This window comes from Tachypleus tridentatus, chromosome 8 (assembly GCF_004210375.1).
Source record: "Tachypleus tridentatus isolate NWPU-2018 chromosome 8, ASM421037v1, whole genome shotgun sequence".
NCBI lineage: Eukaryota > Metazoa > Arthropoda > Merostomata > Xiphosura > Limulidae > Tachypleus > Tachypleus tridentatus.
The window spans coordinates 144,430,755-144,451,272 of record NC_134832.1 but is presented as its reverse complement, the minus strand read 5'-3'; the positions used below and the strand labels follow the sequence as shown (position 1 = coordinate 144,451,272).

General features: G+C 34.0%; 1 pseudogene across 1 annotated transcript in view; it reads right to left on the bottom strand.

Moving 5' to 3' along the window:
• Window positions 1-16,848, bottom strand: part of LOC143223666 (uncharacterized) — a 34,101-nt pseudogene extending 17,253 nt beyond the window's left edge. The window contains exons 1-4 of the transcript XR_013012996.1: window positions 16,690-16,848; window positions 15,570-15,623; window positions 14,255-14,409; window positions 6,332-6,426 (exon numbers count right to left, since the gene is read on the bottom strand). The product of XR_013012996.1 is annotated as an uncharacterized LOC143223666 (transcript). The remainder of the gene's footprint in view (window positions 1-6,331; window positions 6,427-14,254; window positions 14,410-15,569; window positions 15,624-16,689) is intronic.
• Between the last annotated feature and the right edge of the window lie 3,670 nt (window positions 16,849-20,518).

Below are 20,518 nucleotides of genomic sequence, written 5' to 3'. Positions count from 1 at the left end.
CAAATACATTTAAGTCTTCAGTTTACTAAATTTAAAATGTTATAATAAAAACCTGGCATTTAAAGTGGAAATGGTTGGTTGGTTGGTGGTTTATGGTGCAAAGCAATGAAGCCAGCTGTGTCCAACAAGTTGTAAAAATACATATAAAAAATATAGAAGATAAAAATAAACCAAGTTGAAAACCACATCAAATTCCAAAAGTAGGTAAAAAATTTAAATAGAATTAAAAAAGCAATAGTCCATAATAATTTAAAAATGAGTTAGTTAAACAGTGTCACCGTAAACATATAGAAAAGACACGTCTAAAATGGTGACATCGTTCAGAGTCATAATGACAGTAAAATGTGGACCATTGTGAGTTGAGTGTCACAAAGTTCATACATTGGTGTATCAGTCTCAGATAAAATAAAAACAATGGGTTAAAAAACTTTGACCAATGGGTAGCCTAGCCAAGACAACTTCCTTCTGATGTTCATGGAAACAAGACAGTCAAAGAGCAACAGAAAGTTTGATCTGGAAAAGCTTGTTATCATGACTCAAAACAAATGTCACAAGTGGGGTCGGTAATAAGCCATGGTGGGACAGATTGATGAGTGGAAACAGCAGCATCATTCAAGAACAGACCCAATTCAGCCAGCTGCACCTAGATATGAAGGCCAAAAGGAAGAATGGTAGACCACCTTATATGTAAAAATGGCTGGTATGGGTAGAGAAAGCACCATGTAGAAGAGCAAATAATGTTTCGACCCACACCAGCCGTTTTCACATATATATTTTTCTCTACAAGTGGGTTTTCTTGTCATCATGGTAGACCACCTATTCCAAAAGAGCAAGGCCCATTGAGGAAGGAAGATACAACCACAGATGGGATGTGGTAAAGACTGAAGTTTAGAAGCATACTGCAATGAAAGTTGCAAATCATGGAGGTGAAGAGGAGATTCAAAGGACTGAAGAAGTGCAGAAGGCCCCAAGCAGAGCTGAAGCCCCAGAAGGTGAATGAGGTCCAGCATCTTCAATGCCAAGGTCCTGACAGAACCATAGACCAGCCCCCCATAATCTAGTTTGGACAAAATGAGGACACAATAGACATTGATAAAACATCAATCCACTTCCCAAAAGAAGGAACAGAGGACACTGAGGATGTTCAGTGCCCTTGCACCTTTGGCACAAAGTTGCTTGATGTGAGGAATGAAAGCAAGCTTACAGGATAAACAACACCATTAAGACGGATCTCAAAATTTGGATGCTTCTTCTCAATAAATTTCATATTTGACAACAGATGTAAGATGAAATCATTGACAAAGAATTCATTAACAACTACTAGTAGGAGGAAGTTCTGTAGTAATAACATTAATTTTGATGCTGAAAAGTGTGGCACTCAAGACCCAGCCCTGTGGAAAAGAATGGGAAAAAATTTAACACACACAAATCTAGAAATACCTGTCCATTAGAAAGTTCTGAATAAAAATGCAGAAACAGATACACAAACAATATGAATGGAAGTCCTGCAAAATGCTGTACCTTCACGTAATCTCATAAGCTTTCTCAATGTCAAAGAATAACACAGAAACAAAATGTTCTTTCCTGGAAAAAAGGCTTCCGAGATCAAGGTTACGAGTCAAATCAAGTAGTCCATAGTGGAGTACTGTCAATGGAACCCACACTGGGTGAGAGAAAGGAGATTGTTTGATTTGAGCAACCAAACAAGACAAGCATTAGCCATTTTATCTAACACATTGCAGGAAAAGCTAATCAAAGCAACTGGATGATAATTAGAAGGAATCTCAGGATCATTTCCAGGCCTAGAAAAAGGGAGGGCAATAGCCTGGTGCCAAGCATGATGAAATACAAGCTCCTGTCAGAAAAACAACCAGAAAAATAACAAGAGAGAGATGGAGCAGCATCTCACAGTGAACACCATCAGGTTCAACTATTGTAATGACAAACCAATGCAGAGCAACTTTATGTTCCACCTGTGTAAAGGGGTGATTATATTCATAGAGATGATCGGCCAAAAAGGAAAGAGACAATTCCTCTATCCAAGACTTATTTTAGAACTGGCGGTAAAAGGAATGCTAGTTGTGAATTTAATCCAAAAATTCCTTTTGGCTTTGACACTTAACCTGCAGAGCATGGACATGGGTCTGCTGAAAAACAATGTGGTTAGAAAGAGAAAGACACCATTGGAGGTAGCCTTCTGTGCCTCCTGACAGGCAGAACTCCATTATGGACTGAGGATACCTCGAAAATGTGTCGAGGTCTTAAGAATAGATTGAGCAGTTGCCAGGATAATACAGGTAGTCACTGCTCTCACACAGTTGGCCACTGATGGTAGACAGACCAGTAGATGGCAGAATGAAGTTCCAAGAGAGCCAATTTTCCTGGTCCAGCTTACACTGAGGCATTTGGATCTGTTGGCATCCACCACAGCCAATCTCTGTCAATCATCCATGAAAAGTGAGAAAAGTTAAGGGAAGCATATAGATAGATCAATGGCAGTAAAATATTGGCTAGATGAATGAAAATAAATAAAAAGAATCAGTATTGTAAAAAGAAAGGTTGTGATCCAATAGCATACACTCTGTGAAACAATCCCTCCCATCAATATCAGCCCCACCCCAGAAGGGATTGTGCCCATTAAAGTCTCTCAGGATTTAAAATGGAACTGTTTAACAAGAGCATCAAGACATAATTGACCATAAGTCTCTTCAGGAGAAAGGTAGGGAGAACAAACAGATATGGTATGACTTCAGGATACACAGATAGCTATGGCTATCAAGGGTTATCAAGTGGCAAAGACAGGGTGGGTTGAATATAAAAGTTAACTAGAAGTGCCATACCTCCATGTACTCTGTTCATTACAGAACCTGCCATTCTGGTATAAAGAAAACTGCTGAAAGGTGACTGTATTGGTAGGTTTCAGGAGTGCTTCTTAAAAGGAAAGTCACATAAGATGATAGGAATCAATCAAGGCCTTAATGTCATCCAGATTAGAATAGAAACTGAGACAGTTCCACTGTATCAAAGTGGTCATTTTTACTTAGGTGGAAAATATCTGAATGGAGAACCCTTTGGTTTATGACCATGTAATTTTTCTTTAATAGGAGAAAGCCTATTGACCTTCATGTATCTTGCTCCAGATAGAGTAGGAAGGTCTCTGTCAGTAGACACAGATTCCAGCAACTGAGGGCATAAATGAATAATCATTCTGCATCTCAGGGCAATGAAGATGGACCTGAGCAGACACCAGAAGTTAGGGCTGAAGAAAATGGATCCAGGCAGTCTCTGTAAAATATAGCAAAGACATCAACAGAAGTACAGTTACAACAGAAAGTGTTCATAACCCTGCATCAGGATTATTTTTTCCTCATAACTAAAAAGTATCACGATTAGGATAATGAAAGTATATTATAAATATTATACTAACACACATATACATAAATTTTTATGTAAATTGAATGACTAATAAACTGTTTATAAACAAATAACCAAACATAGGAGGGGCAAAAGTGTTCGTGCATCTAGTTTAATGGTCAGTTGTGTAACCTTTCAGGTGAATTACTTGGTGCAATCTCTCCTCATAGCCCTCTGATTGTTTGACAGTACTCGACTGGTATTTTCTTCCATTCTTCTTTACAGAAGGCCTCCAACTCTTGCAAGTTTTTCAGATGATGCTGATGAACCCTGGTCTTCAAATTATGCCAAACGTTTTCAATTGGGTTGAGATCGGATGACTGCGATGGCCATTCCAGAACTCTTATATGATTCCTCTGCAACCAGGATTGCACATATTTTGATGTGTGCTTAGGGTCATTGTCATGCTGGAAGATCCAAAGAAATTTGAAATTGTGATGTGTGGCAAAAGCATCCAAAATGAAAAGTACCCACTGGGTGTACAGCCACTGGGAAATACAAGGGCCAAGAGACCACTCCATGAAGATCTTGTCTGAATGAGAAAGATGACTTATGACCAGATTGAAGTCACCTGGAATATGACATTAAACAAGTCAAATGTGGAAAGCATGGGTCCAAAACAGTAGTGAAAAATTTGTAAAACATAGCAAACAGAAACAGTTCAACCTGGCAACTGATGTATGAGACAACTATCAACTTGTCTGACTGGACCGGGGACTAATCTGCCCCAAAGTGAGGGAAGAAAATGATGCAAATTTCAACAAATGGATAGTTGTTCTAAAAGGTTGATATGTAAAGTAGCCTCAATCTCAGACCAGTGACCAAAATACCTTCTGATATTTCAAACTCACCCTCAACTGAAGCATCCGTGAACAAGTAAAACATGGGGTGAAGATGTGGAAGAACACCACCTGCCATGGTGGTGTCTCTGTATAACCACCATGATAACTCATCAAGGAAGAAACATGAGAGCTAGATAATGGAATCAAAGGAATGCCTGGCAAGGTCCTATTGGTTGCGAAATGTCACCAAAAGTGGAAGAATCTCACAGACAGTATTTGAGGTAAGAGCCTTGGTGACTAAAAGCTCCATCTATCACATATAAAGGGAAGAAGGTGGGGCCCAACTGATGTAGATGTAGACTAGATATTGGAGTAGGTACTAGGAAGAACTTTTTCACTCTGATGATCCAACCAACACAAGCTGCTACACTCAGAAGCAAGTGTGTGTATTCTTGTGTTACAGGTTCTGATGGAGCCAGTCACCCATACAATGATGGAAGTGCAAGTCCTGTGCAAGGAGCAGTCATGCCAAAGCCCTGAAAACTAAAAAAGTAAATAAAGTGTCATGGCCAGTATGAAGGGTAATGCTTGAAATTGGTAAATCTGATTCTTGTGAATGAATCAATGATACTGTCTGGGCTGTATGTCAATGGGGATGTGGAAGTAAAGATGTGAGACAGCTGTCTCAGTCATCCACAGAACTGGACTAAATACCCACGACAGAGTAGAAAAGATTTCATGGTAAAATAAGGAAGGTCTATGAAATGGTTGAGCTGAGACCAATCCATCACTGAATGCTAGTCTCTAGTCTTTTTGTGTATGGCATACAACCTGAAGAGGTACGAGTGACTGCTTCCACAGCACCCTGGAGTAGAAGAGTCTGGACCATTTTGTAGTAACATTGTAGGATCCCAAGGAAGGGTAAAGGACACAGGAACTGGTGAAAATGGAGGCTAAAAAAGGAATTGAATTAAGTCCTTTGGATAGTGCCTGAAGAACTCAAGGATCAAAAATGAACTCCTGCCATAGGGGAACAGGTAAAAGCTGAAAAGGTATGGATCTGGAAACAGTGACAGGTGAAGTCTGAGACAACCTGGAACCAAAAGAATAAATGGTAGAATATTGTTGTGCAAACACCATTCATAATTTCAAAGACTAAGGAATGTCACTAAAAACTTCATAAATATGTCATTCCTAAGATCATGTTCTTCTGGAAAAGGTAGATCTTGTTCAAGCTTTGAAGAAGCTGGTTCTTTTGCATGTCTTTCTCAGCCAAATGTGTAGAGCCTGAAACCTAAGAAATTACATTCAAAATAGCAGTAGTCTAGCAAGCTAGTAGCAGTTGTGACACAAATTTCCGAATTCATGGCATAACTGAAATCAATCCACCAAATTAACAAACAGTAAAGAGGAAGAACAAAACACAGCATTTAAGTTTACTCTAATTCAAGTTGCAATTAAAATGTGTACAAATTTCAAAATGTGGAAAAAAGAAAAGAGCAAAATCTCTCGATGTCTAAACAAGAAGTAAGGATTAATATATGTCAAGCTGTTATTGGTGGATGGTTGTCATGTTTACTTGCATGAGAAGACACACTAAAATCACATTGAAGATGGGGTAGAAGAGAGTTTCAATGCTAGTGATAAGCATAAAAAAAAAGTGTGTGCACATAAAGGATAGCATTGAATGAGAAAATATATTATGTGAGGGAAGGTAAGATACTGTATTGGAACATTCATTCTAAATAAGATAACATCTCCAATGCATAAGGTTGGATGAAATCTGGCTGCAGGTCACCTGTTAGGTAGCCCTGTTTCAATGGATAAAGGAAAATAAATGATAATGTACTTTAAAGAAAATGTAGTCCAACCATAAGTATGAACTTCTAATGTTACTTCATGAAACATTTAATGTAATGGTATGTTCTACTACATTCCTTAAATGTTGAGATCCATAAGCTGTTTGTAGTAAAATAACAAACATATATAAGAAAATAACTAAGTAATGCTGTAAAGCATTTTAATAACAAGCAGATATTAACAATTTTAAAGTAAAACATCTATAAAACAACAAAAGGTGTAAAACACCTAATTATTTTAATACTACAACTTAAAGTGTTTGATCTAAAAATTACCTCAGTCTTCTCTGGATGTATGTCACAGTTTTTTACTTCTATACGAAACTGAGAAATGGTACAAGATCTTTCTTCTAATAAATTAACTTCTGTTGCTAGAAGAACAAATAATATGTACATCCTTGTAACAAGTCTGAATACGATTTGTGCATTTCTAAATTCAAAATAAAAATTCATATAATGTAATGACAAATCAATGACGTGTGAGCAGTCAGCAGATTTTAGTTGAAAAACATGTCTAAAGTTGTAACATAGCAGATGACTTAATATTATAAACATACATTTACTCTGAGAAAACAGAAATGAAGTTTCATTGAAAGCTCTGTCTTTCACAAGTGCCAATTTTATTGTTATTACAAGCTTCATTCCAAAGGGAAAAATAACCCTCAGCTTGAATGAATTTGTAATGGCTCTTGTTGTATAATTACAAAGCCAGAAAAATTGTCTACTTTTTGTATGTTATTAGTTTATGTTATTTGATATATTATTTAATTAAATAAAAATTTATTTAGTGCATTACTATCACTAGTACAAAAAAACTTTGGATTAAGTATCATCAACAGACGACAGCAAGAAAAAGAAAGATTCAAGTTTGTACTTTATTTCTTGTTTCTCATGTTTATTCTTTACTTATTATTATAAAAGTAGATGAAATGTAAACACAGGGATCTCTTTAGGTTAGTTAAGATTAGACTAGGTAAAATAATTAATGTAACAAAAATGTCAGACAAGGCATGCACGCAAGCAACTCATGGGTAAATTAATTCAATAGTGTAACATGACCTCCACATTCTCCAACTGATTTACAATATACAAATGTCACAAATAGTTGTTAAACATGATTCAAGGGGCAGTCAAAAGGACAATAAAATTTAAGTGCAAATAGATGTAGACTGTTGCAAGTTTAAAGCTACTTAGGATAAATCAATGTGGTTTTATGTTAAAATCTGAAGTAATTCTAGACAGGGAAAATTGTAATATAGACTTATTTGAATGTTTTTGGTAGTTACAAAGTTATTAAAATTGACCAGTGTTGTGTAGAGTTAGGGTAGAGAAAATAATAAGTAAAATACAAAGTATTACTAAAAACAAACATTTGAAATGTATATTAGAGGTTTTAAGAGATTATACAAATCAAATATGAGCTTTTCAAGATGAAAAAAAATTAATTTTACCATTAAAATCTCTTTGTACGTGGACTATTCACAACAAATACCAGATATATTCACAGACAAATCTTTTTTTTTAATTTATTTAAAATACTTAACAAAAATGATTTTTGAATGTGAAAAATACATATTTACTTTAGTAATCAGTGATGACAAGAAACCCACTTGTTGAGAATGAAGAGAAAACACACATAGACTTTGTGAACCTGACTGAAAAGGTCGAAACGTTAGTTGCATCAAATCTATAAAGACTTTATGAAGACACACATATGATACTGAAAGTTAGTTGCATCAAATCTATAAAGACTTTATGCAAGTACAAAGTTATGTGGTTGGCAAAACTGACTGAGCCTACATTCAGAGAGTTAATGAAGCAAATTGATATTGCAGGAAAAATCTTACAAGGGATCATGTGTAACACCTCATCTCAACAATGAAAATTTAGTGGCCATGAAATTCATAAATATTAGGTCATCATGGCCTGACAGTGCAGATTTGACTAGTTGAAAGATAACTGACCAGGCACCACTCACTACTGAGCATGATCATTAGAGTCAAAAAGGGACTCTATATATACACACACACATACATACATATATATATATATGCAAACGATAACTTAAATAACTTAACCAGTCACAATCCCATTGACGTCTAAAGAATGGTCAAAGGTAGAAGACAATAACCTAATGATGAAGAAACAGCATTCCAATGCAGATAGTAAGAGAGGAAGATATATGGTTTAGTCTACGTGCCTGATTGAAGAAATTTCTCCAAAAGACAATGCAGGTGTAACACTAAGTAAAAGGTAAGGTGCCTAATCTGATGACAAGACACCTGGAACAAATTACAGAAAGAAAGAGAACCTAGTATCACCCAATAGGATAAAAACTAAAACCACTTGATTAGGGCAGAAGGAGAAGGAGAAAAGCCACAAATAGAGGATATATGCTACAGAATGAAGCTGTACATATGTACTTGCTTCAGTGAAATAAGGGGTTCTATAGCAGATCACGTCTCCAAAAGTGATAGGGCCTCACGAACTGTAAGAGAAAGAGCAGTAAGGGCATGGAGAACTTAAAGTTCCATCAAAGAACAAAAGGTTGGAGCCAACCGAGATGTGTGTGGAAAAGAAGACACCCAAGTGAACAGGATAGCAGGTAAGTAATATTTCTCGAACTTGATAAATCAGCTCATGCAGCTACCTCCAAGAGCAGCAGATGAGTGTGATGGGTGAACTTCCATTTGGAATAAGCTAATGAAAGCCAGTTCTCCATGCAATAGTGCAGGCATAACCTCTTACTGTTCACATGTCGGACAAAAGCCTTGACCAATTGACAAAAAACATGAGGCTGAATCCAGCTCAAAAGGCAGGGTACAAATTTGATTAACTGCTCTGTGAGAAACAAATCAAAGACAGCACGTTAATATGCAAGATTTGGAATATGCACATAAATCATTTGTAATATCTGCCTTTGTTATCCATAAATGTGGATAAAAAGTCCCCCAAAGTGTGAAAAATGACTCGATGGTAAATTGAGACAGAATCAAAAATTGATTGCAGAGACAGATCAATCACAGGCTACAAGTCCCTGGCTTTCTTGGGTACCACAAACAGCCTGAAAGGAAAATACAAAGAAGGATGAGTTACAGATTTGATAGCTTGTTGGAAGAGAAGATTTTGTAATGTCTCATGCTTGTAGTGGGACACTGAGACATTGGGGAGGATACAAGTATTTGAGTCAACAATGAGGGTAAGGTAAGAAAAGGACATGTCCTTCAGCTAAAACCTGAGTAAGCCACAGATCTGTAGCAAAAATTCACCATGGAGGATCTAAATCTGTCAATCAAGTCCACATTGGAATGGAACCAGCCTGATAGTTACTGATATTGTTGGTGAAATGTTCATCTGTGTTAAATAATACAATGAGAGGACGAACCCCGAAAGGTAAGATTTAATAAGAGCTGAGAAGAAAAAGGACGGGAAACAGTAAAGGGGCTTCTCTCAGCTCTGAATGAAACAAATGTTCAAACAAAGATTACAGGGTTATTGATATCTTATTGATCCAACATGAGATTGTAAAGTCTCTGGAATATTTTAAAAAACATACAGCTAAAGAAAAGGAGCCATATGTAAGTTCCAGAGGTACATAGGTAATAAATAGCTGAATCTGGTGCTTACAGACCTAAAAAAGAAAATCCAATACAAGAAGGCAAGGGGTCTTGCTGTTAATGTAAGACAAGTCAGTAGAATTATCTGAATGAATCATCAAACAATGACTAGATAGATGAGCCTGAAGACCATAACAAGCTCATTAGCCCAGTTTGGGAACATTGATACACAGACTGCTTCCCTGTAGCCTAAATGCCAGAATGATTATAGGTGTACAAAGTCCTCCATTCACCCAAAAAGAAAAAAACTAGGAATGAAGAGACAGTTCTTGGGAAAGTGTGGAAAAATGAATAGCCAGAGTAATATTGGGCTGATCAAGCCACAAGGATAGAGAGATAAAAGGCAAATGAAAGAAGCTCTAGAGATATTCCAGTAATCTGCTAAATTATAGTAAAGGAGTACATCTGAGAGAAACAAGTAAACTGAGCAAAGTCAGATCTACAGAGAGAGACAGAACCTTCAGGGAAAACATGAGAACTTCAATCATGAGAAACTTCATGTTTCAAAGATGTCTGAGTGTATTCTGCCAACAAGTTAAAAAAGACTCCCAAGTGAATGGGATGTTGAGTAGGGATCAAGACAGACTGGAACTAAACATCTCAAATAAAACAACTCCCAAATAATAAGACAAGACACATCCATGGAAGCTTCTGTATATTAATATAAAAAAGTCAGCTGTCCATGTAATAAAAGAAGTGGAGATTCAGTAAATAAATCTGCCATGTAAGAGCACTTGCAAACTGACTGAAGATGTATAGAACCATATCTGATCTAAAGAGAACCAAAAACTAAGAAAAACCTGATTGTCAGCAAAGCAGACAAAGAAAAGTGATGTTCAACCTGACAAAAGGGAGGGGGACTTTGAAAAGATGAAGAGGAAGAGAAAGGGCAACCCAAAAAAACTTGCAATAACAAGAAATATGTTAGGACTATCTGAATTGAAAAAAAAAAAAAATCAGGAAAATAATCAGAGAATACTGCTGATTAGCAGCCTTAGCAGAACCAAAATGTAATGAACATTTCCAAAAACCTGGTCTTGAAGTAAAGTTGCCATATGGCTGAGCAGCAAAACACAACTATGTAAAGAGAAAATGAAAAACACATACCTGCATAATTCAAACAGGAATGATGAAAGATTACATTATCTTTGACAACAAGACAAAAACAGAAGGAAAAACAAACATGGAAATAACCTTGGTGAAACTCAATGAAAACAGGGCAAAAATAAAAATAAATGGGAAGTTGGAAAACCTGGATCTGGGATCAGAATGGAACCAGTCACCTGGTGCATAACTGTGGTAATATTACTGACCATCACTGTAGTTCCAGTCACAAATAGAGTATTGGATAACTCCTGCTGAGAAATATCAGAACCTGGGGTAATGGTGTAAATATAAAAGTTTTAATCAATATGACAGATATACAGTTTTTTCTTTTTTTAAAAATAAAAATTAGCCTAGTAGGTCAATGGTACATTTGACTAGATCTTTAATCTAATAATGACAGTAAAGAGCAGTTAACAACTCATGTGCCAAGTTAACCCATTTGCTATGGGCTCTATATAATATACGAGTTTGTTTACACAGTTGCACACATTAAGTATTTGCACTATAATATTTGATACAGTATGTGTACCTTCATAAAATCTAGCAGACTTTTAGAAAAAATTACAAGTATTTTGTATACAATTAATCAGATTTTTTTAATGAAATATTTTTACCAAAGATTTGTTTGTAAAAATGAAATCTGTTTCATTACTGGTCTGAGAGCAAAGTAACTTTGTGCTATAATTAAAAAACTATTCTTTGTCCCAAAAATCTCAAATATCATTTATGTAATTTCTTGAACCTCCTATATACATTTCCAATGCTTGTTATCAGTGAGACTTTAATTTTGTGTTATTTTCTAAACTCTAACTATGTGGGGTCTGTCACTTGAGAAACCTCACAATCATCATAAAAAAATTAGAAAATAGATATAAATTATGCTTTTTTCATACTAGAATGATAACATATTACAAACACAAAAACACAAATGTTTATTCTAAGTAGATTAAATCTCATAGCACTATACATTTACACATATAATTATTATTTTTACTATACTGACCTCCCAGTCATACCTAGCTAACATTACATAACTCACAATGATGCAATGCATGTACACTCATGGTACGTATCCAGTAATATAAAACTGACCTTTAGTTTTCCCTGTTTTGGCTGTATTTCACTGGACTAGTATTTTGTAACAAAGTCGCATTTCAATTATTATACATATGTGTATACAGATTAATATGATATAGAAATAAATCATAAAACTCATTTTCTTAATATATAAAAGAACAAATCAAGAAGTAAAGCAAAATATTATATTTTCTTGCTATGATCTTTGTATTCGGTTACTAAGCCTTTAAAAATTTCACACATGGAGAATATCAAACAAAACTTTAAGTTTTATTTGCATAGTTGAAAACCAAAAAATCATAAATAACTACACTGATATCTTAGAATTCCAGTATAATTTATTAATCTTAGTAACTAAGATGTATTTAGATTTAAAAAAATATGAAACTTCAAGTAGACTAAAACCACAACTCATTGAAATCTCAGATCAAAAGAATGTGATAACCTTTTCAAAGATTAAAATGGCTCAGAAAACCACACTTGGGACATTCTAAGCTATTGAACAGTTACTCACATGTCATATACTGTGGCAAGAGTATACAAGGAGCCATTTCACGAAAGGAAAAAGAGTTGAACGGATCCATCATATTTGATTCAGTACATAAGCTATATCTCAGCAAAATAAAAAGATATGAGGTTCTTATTTTACATTCTAGCTTCTTAATATTAGTAATATGAGTTCCTTATCTGTACAAAATTATAGAATTACTATAATATCATGTGACACAATAAAATCTACGTCATAGATGTGTTCTTTTAATATTTACTTTTAAATTAAGAAAACAACACATATAATATTAAAGCTTGAATTATAATCTATAATTCAATTCCAAACTATTGACATAAATTCATAAAGTAGTAGTTCAATAAAATTTTGAATGCAAGTCAAGAAATAAAATGACATGACCATAGCAAGAAGGTTAAAGAAATAGGAAACATTATTTTTAAAGAAGTTCTATCACAGGAAATGGGATACATGACCCAAAATTCAAATTTAATATAATTAAAAACAAGCATCTAACTGAAATGCTGACACTTCAGTGTTTATCTCTCACATAATCAAGAAAATAAAAGTGAAACTACATGAGTGACAGTGTAAGTTTACAATAATATGTACAAAAATTCTGTTAATTCCTGATAAAAAATATAACTGAATGAAACAGTACCAACAAAAGAATGAACTTTTCTTAACCCTTTTGCAACAAGCAGGTTTACATGCACAAGCAACAATTTTTATAAGTACTTTCAAAAGTTAATTAAACCGATTTATTATCAAGATATACAAATACATTTTCCATCAAAATATAGTTAAAAAATCAAATATTAATATTACACAAGTTTTAAGCTCTTAATATTATGAGGAAAAAATCCTAATATGAACATTGTAATAATTTACTCTCGAGGTCTTCCTTCTTCTCAAATGTATTTATCACCCCTCCAAGAAGTAGGGTATTTAATTTAAAATGTACATTATAATATAGTTATTACTTTTTTTTTTTTTAATTTTGTGCAAAGCTACACCAGGGCTATCTGTGCTAGCTATTCCTAATATAGCAGTGTAAGACTAGAGAGAATACAGCTAGTCATCACCAACTCTTGAGCTACTCTTTTACCAATGAATAGTGGGATTGACTGTCAGATTATAATGTCCTCTTGGTTGAAAGGGCGAGCATGTTTGGTGTGACAGGGATTCAAACCCACAACCCTCAGATTACGAGTTGAGTGCTTTAACCCACCTGGAAATGCTGGGCCTAGTTATTACTTGGGCAATGCATAATGTTTATAGCTTTCAATGTTATTTGTTAAGAGTCACAAACTACAAAGGCAGACCCACTTGCTACATCCTCGCTTTCACAAGTTGCCAATAATTCTCTCTGAAGTTTAATACTATATTATTTATAACCAAGAGAAAGCCAAAGGTTTCAATCCATCAAATAATGTATTATATTACATTTTTTTCTGCACATAATTGTCTTTCTCAATTCCAGTTCTAACTTCATTCCCACAGGAAACACACTGAGGAGATTAACTGAATTTTTACTGGTCTTTATCACATAGTTAAAAAGCCTAAAAAATTGTGATAGTTACAGGACATTGTAGGTTTTTTTAATATCATTATTCTGTGTTATAAAATGCATTATTTAATTAAATACTATTTTGTAGTAGTACCACCTGTATACAAAAAGTAGGGTTAAGTTTTGTTAACAATTGACAGTAAAAATAAAATAAAATTCATTGATCAGAAAATTAAATTTCTTCTTATTAAAAAAATATTCATTTTCCAATCATTGTGAACAATTTTAGCATATAATTAAATAAAAAGGCAATATTTATACAATTATAATAAAAACAACCTCAGTAAGAACATGAACCATGAACTTCAGGGATTTGCACTTACTATTAGGTAACATAAAAGTTGTTTCACTTTTTGCCAATTTCATACTCAACAAATTATCCTGTTCATCATCAGAAAAAGGAACCACCTTCTCCTTTAACACTTCCATGGTTATGTCAGTGTTACCTCTGTATTTCTTGTCAAAGTTTGCTGTTAAACTATACAAAAACAGATCAAGAATTAGAACTTGGTTCACTGAGTCTTTTATAAATATGAGTCTCAAAATTCATGTTATTCCAATGTTAATCAAACTAATTAATAAGCTGGTAGCTTTCTTGTAATTTTATATTAAATCTGTTGTTACATTTTTTCTACATAGCATTTTGAAATAAATGAGTAGTAATAAAGTAAAATGATCTATGAAATAGATATTTGTGTACTTCAAACTTGCCTAAACTTTACATGCACCTAAGTTCAGATAGAGTTCTCTCTGATCCTAAAAATCTGTTAAATAAAAGCCATCTATAGTTACATTATGTTTATTTCAAATATAAATTACCTCAAATAGAGGTTTTTAAAAATTATATCTATTGACAAAGAGTGCAATAAATTAGCTACACTTTTGCACTGAAAAAATGTTGCTTTAAACCAACAATGTTGGAGATGTATCACTAACTTAATGTTTTGGGACAACATGGTACTAGGTTTTCCATCTCTGATTTTCTATCCCCTAAACTAAATTAAAAGAATTCAATAAAAAACTTAAAACCAGTCTGTACCATTCACATATCAAGTTTGTTTTCTTAAATTCACTTACATTTACTGTCTATTCAGTATCCAAAGGCCAACCACTCTACCAAAATTTATATTTGTTCCCTAGTCCTACTATTTTCAGAGTTAAACATGATGTATCAACATTATTAATCCCAACAGCATCTTAATCATCTCAATCAGATCTCCTAAAACTTCTTTTTTCAAGAGTAAATAATTTGAGAGATTTCAGCCTCTCCTCGTATGACGATCCCTACATCTCGGGCACCATTCTAGTAACCCTTTCTTAGATTTCAACAACACTTTTTTGGTTAAAAATCAATGATATGGCTTAAAACATAAGCTGGTACTCACATCTGAGAACTCCCTATGACTTTAGGAAAGATATGCAAGCATAATGGATAACTGAAATATATGTCTGCAACAGAGTTGGGAGATTTAATCAATTACAGACAATAAGCATTTAAAATTGAATTAATTGGTCAGAAGTATTCAAGATTAGTGTATTCTGGTAATTACTACTTTTTATCATTTGAACAATTAAGTTACCAAAATTATAAAACTTTCTTATTGAACTCCTGATCAGTAAGAAACAACTGTCACCAACCTTTTGTTGTTGTTGTTTCTTGTTTATACATTCCACGGTTTGAGAAACTTTGTACTAACAGAGAAATAGAGATGTTGATTAATCAGTTAGAAAACCCAACTAATCATTCAAGTCTAGGCAACAGCCTATGGCAAATTATTTTACTGAAATAACTGCAGATCTAGCAACAGCCATATCACCTATATTATCTCATATGGGAAACTAGGTCTTAAACTCAGTCAACTTGATGCGCATCTAAATAGAATTATATATCCTTATATGATATGATAAATTATCTCTTTGTATTCAGTTTTCATGGTGCTTAAGGTACTTTTTTATTGTAGAATTGTATGAATAATCGAGAATAAAAAATGTTATTTTTCTTTAATAATCATCAACATAAAGTGCTAGTTTAATGAATTTATAAATCATGAGAACAAAACAAAAAGCTATTTACTGATATTATTATACAGGTACATACAAAACCACATCATGATGACCAAGAATAATAAAAAGCACATCAGTAAAGTACAGTAACATAGGTGCAAATACAACAAACTTTTCTCAGATTAAGTTATAAGTTACAGTAAGTTGTAATTTATAAGTTGTATATTATATATTATAATTTGCAAGTTGTTATTACTGACATACTAAACTCAGCATTTTTAAACACTTTCGATCTCAAATTATACAGTTTCGGTCTTTCTTTAATTCCTAATAGCAGATGCAACACTAAATGAAACTAATATCAATAATAATAGCTATGCCAATACAATCTATCAAAGAATTAATACGTATTACATGCAATAAACCAACAATAGTCCAAAGGTACAGCCATCATATATTTAATCATAAATCTATTTAGTAAATATTTACAAATACAAGAAAAATGTGTTATTTTACGTAACCTTGTCTATTGACCTTATCCATAAAAAAAACTGTTACCTTGTTTTCTTACTCTTATTTATACATTATGTATTGCATTATCATCTATACTATAGCTTAATATAACCCTACACATAGTACTACTGGCACCAGAAGCAGTATTAGTACACTGTGTCAGTATTCAGACGTTTTAACTTTCTACCGTAAAACATATAAGAAAATCAATTATTTTAATCAAAGAGATTGAATTGGTTACCAGTTCAACTTTCCAGCTCCCTTATTCAAAATTATTATGAACGTGGAAGGAAAAATGGGGGATATAAAATAACATTAATATTATATCTTTTATAGTCTCATAATCACACACACACAAAAATAAATATAGATTTATTGTAAGAAGAAAAAAACACGTAACAACCGGAACTTATACCCACCAGATGGCATCGTATCCATTAGTTCTAACAAAAGCAATTTATTGTGGGAAAAAAATCTGAAACAAATTACCTGCACTTTCGAAAACATCCTCAAATTGATATATATTACAGGAAAACAACGGGATTTTTAACATAACAGCAACAATTTTTCGTCTTTCGGGTATTCTTCTCACTATGAAGCCAACATTTTGTAAAAAAAAATAAATATAAAAAAAATTACTTGTACTTCCGAAATCCCACTCAAATTGGTGTAAGGATAAATGTGAACTTGGTGTCAGGGTGTTTGTTGGTTTGTTTGTTTTTTGGAATTTCGCACAAAGCTATTCGAGGGCTATCTGTGCTAGCTGTCCCTAATTTAACAGTGTAAGACTAGAGAGAAGGCAGCTAGTCATCACCACCCACCGCCAACTCTTGGGCTACTATTTTACCAACGAATAGTGGGATTGACCGTCACATTATAACGCCCCCACGGCTGGGAGGGCGAGCATGTTTGGCGCGACTCGGGCGCGAATCCGCGACCCTCAGATTACGAAGCGCACGCCTTAACGCGCTAGGCCATGCCAGGCCGTTTTTGTTGGTTATTAAGAAATTTAACGAATTCCAAAAGAGATAGGAGTTTATGATTCCATATACCAAAAATGTCATCAATATGTGTCAACTAGCTTATTCAAGATTAGTTTCAAAATTCCAATGAGTAAAGTTGATGATTCAAAGAAATACATAAAGATAAAGACCAAAACAAAAACCATCTTTGGTTTCTTTACAGACAGCTAAATAGAATTTGAGTTAACGTTTGTTGAAAATAAATCTGAAAGAATTTTCAATGAGTTCTGTAGAGGTTTCATTGATAGTTACACTTCTTTTTTTCTGTGGGAATAGAAGGATACATAGAGACAACATCAAGAGTAAATAGGACACCGTGTGAACTTACCTGTAAATAATCTTTGCATAGCCTATTGAGAAAGTTATTCCTGCTATTTAGCACAAGTAGGGCTGTAAAATTAAATAAGGCCAATTAGACTATTGGATGACAATCTTTTCACCAGGAATGCTCCCTGACTACCCTCGAAATTGCATGCTTCTTGAGCGTGTTGTATGTTTTGCACACTTCGTGTGTCACATTGCTTAGTTTCCAAACGCAATAATGTAAATATATTTTGTTCAGGTAGCTGTTTGTAATTAAACACAAAGCTACACAATGGATTATCAGTGCTCTGCCCACTACAGGTATCGAAAACCAGTTTCTAGCGTTGTAAGTCAACAGACATGTCGCTGTGCCACTGAGGGGCTTTTGTCAAAGAGAAGGTAAAGTAACTTTTCTGGTATCCAATATACAGATGCTAACGGAGAGTTGCATATGGAGAATATGGGTCTCAAAGGTTTGTCAGATTTACAATCTTTGAGTAATCCATACAAGTCGGGGAACCAGAGTAGAAAGAGATGGTCTAATATACTTAACAAGTCATATGAGGTTAGTAGTTTTACTTTTAAAGTTCTTCAAAATGTAATATTTTTCCTGTTCTTTCGTGCGATATTTGTTAAGCAGTTAATAGCTAACCATATAATCAAGTTGCATCTTAATCTTTTCTATATAGATGGATGTATTAATTAAAAAACAAAACCTTTACACTTGTCGCTCACTTTTATAAATATGTGATAATTCATTTTTTACTCATTGTTAATTAACCACTGTTGAAAGATCAGATTTTACATGACAATTTGTAAAGCCATTTTAAATCCTCTCATCATTATTGTTAAGTTTTCCAATATATTCTCCATAGCAGGGCATGCTCTGGTAGGGGTGGTTTAAGAAAATCAAGAGTCACAGGAGAAAGGTTAAACTGTAATTCATTCAAGTTGTTATTAGAGCTAGGTATGTCTATATCGGAGGAAGAATATTTTTCGTATATATTTTTAGTTTGTAGAAACATTAGTTGAGACATAAACGGATATTAAGAGTTACCTTCTATGTAAGTTGACACGAAGTAGTAAAATTAGGATATTTATAGGTGATGAAAATGGAGTTATTGGAAAGTTTTATTGTTTGTTTGTTTTGAATTTTGCACAAAGCTACTCGAGGGCTATCTGTGCTAGATTGGTAAACATTGTCAAGATCAAAACATACAGAACTCAAGTTCTTTCTTCAACTCTCATGGCTTTTGGATAGTATGCCAAATTATACTAGTATGCTCTAGGCATCCTGAAAATCCCAGCATTCCAGTCTTCTGCACAGATGTGTTGATCAGGCTGTTTGCCAGATGATGAAATTCTCTCAGCTAGGATACTAAATATGATTTTTTCTTCTGCATTCAATAGTGATGCTCTTCTTTTAGGATGTGAATACTTTTGGCTTGATTTCAGTCGCCCCTGATAACTTTTAAAAATCCCAAGAGAAACTCTCTAAGCCCGTCACACTTTTTATAGACTTTGGCAGGAACTCTGTTTGACCCTGGTATTGAAACTGCACTTGTTTTATTGATATTGCTTTCCACCTCAGCAAATCATCTTTCTGCAAAGTCACACTCAGTCTTGTCAGGTTTGCCTCACTAAACCTGCAGTACCAGGCATTAGTATTTCGTGCTACTGATGTAAACAGATGTTCTTCCAATAATCTTCAAATATTTGCTGGTGACATGGAGATCACACCATTGCTCTTTTTAAAGTGGTGAAGATTCTCAAAAACTTTTAAATGTTTTATGTATAATGTTATATATATATATTATTATTATTGTAATAGAAGTCTTTTCTATCATGTTCAAAATACTAAAAAATTGTTTTACAGTGTTAGACAACAAACTTTTAAAAGGTTAACAGGTATCATACCAACAGTGTGTAAAAATGAAACATCTGCAACTTGTGTGAAATTAAACGCTGTTACTTGTAAAACTGCTAAATACTAAATTATATGAAAAGGATACTGAGTGATTTGGTTTGTTTTGAATTTCGCGCAAAGCTACACTAGGGCTATCAGTGCTAACCGCCCCTAATTTAGCAGTGTAAGACTAGAGGGAAGCCAGCTAGTGATCACCACCCACCGCTAACTCTTGAGCTACTCTTTTTACCAACAATAGTAGGGCTGAAAGGGCGAACATGTTTGATGTGACGGGGATTCGAACCCGTTACCCTCGGATTACGAGACAACAACACCTGGCCATGCCGGGCCTGCAGGAGACTGATAAGTGAAAAAATATTTTATTGCTTCTAAATGTTAAACAATGTAATCGTGTTATCCGTATTACATACTTTCTGTTGTCTTTTAAAATTTGTCGTGCCTACAGGATGAATTTACACATTTCATAATAAAGTTTAAAAAACAACAAACAGTTTTATGTACCAGCCCTGAAGAAGCCAAAAAGGCGAAATGTTGTTTAAAATAAAAGTTCTTTTGTAATTATCTGGAGTGTGAAGGTGGTTCTTTATATTAAAATGATACATTTTTACGTGCAAAATTATGGATTTAAAAAGTAACTTTGATTTACTTAATTCCCAACACTTTTCATATTTTTGCCACTTGTTAAAATTTTTGTGTCGTAAATCTTGAAGTCAATTTTATATGCCAACAGTGTTAACTCGAAAATATTATAAAATGATATTTTGTTATTTTCTGGCCTTTTTAGTCTAATTTATTTTAACAAGTCGTGTTTTCATTTT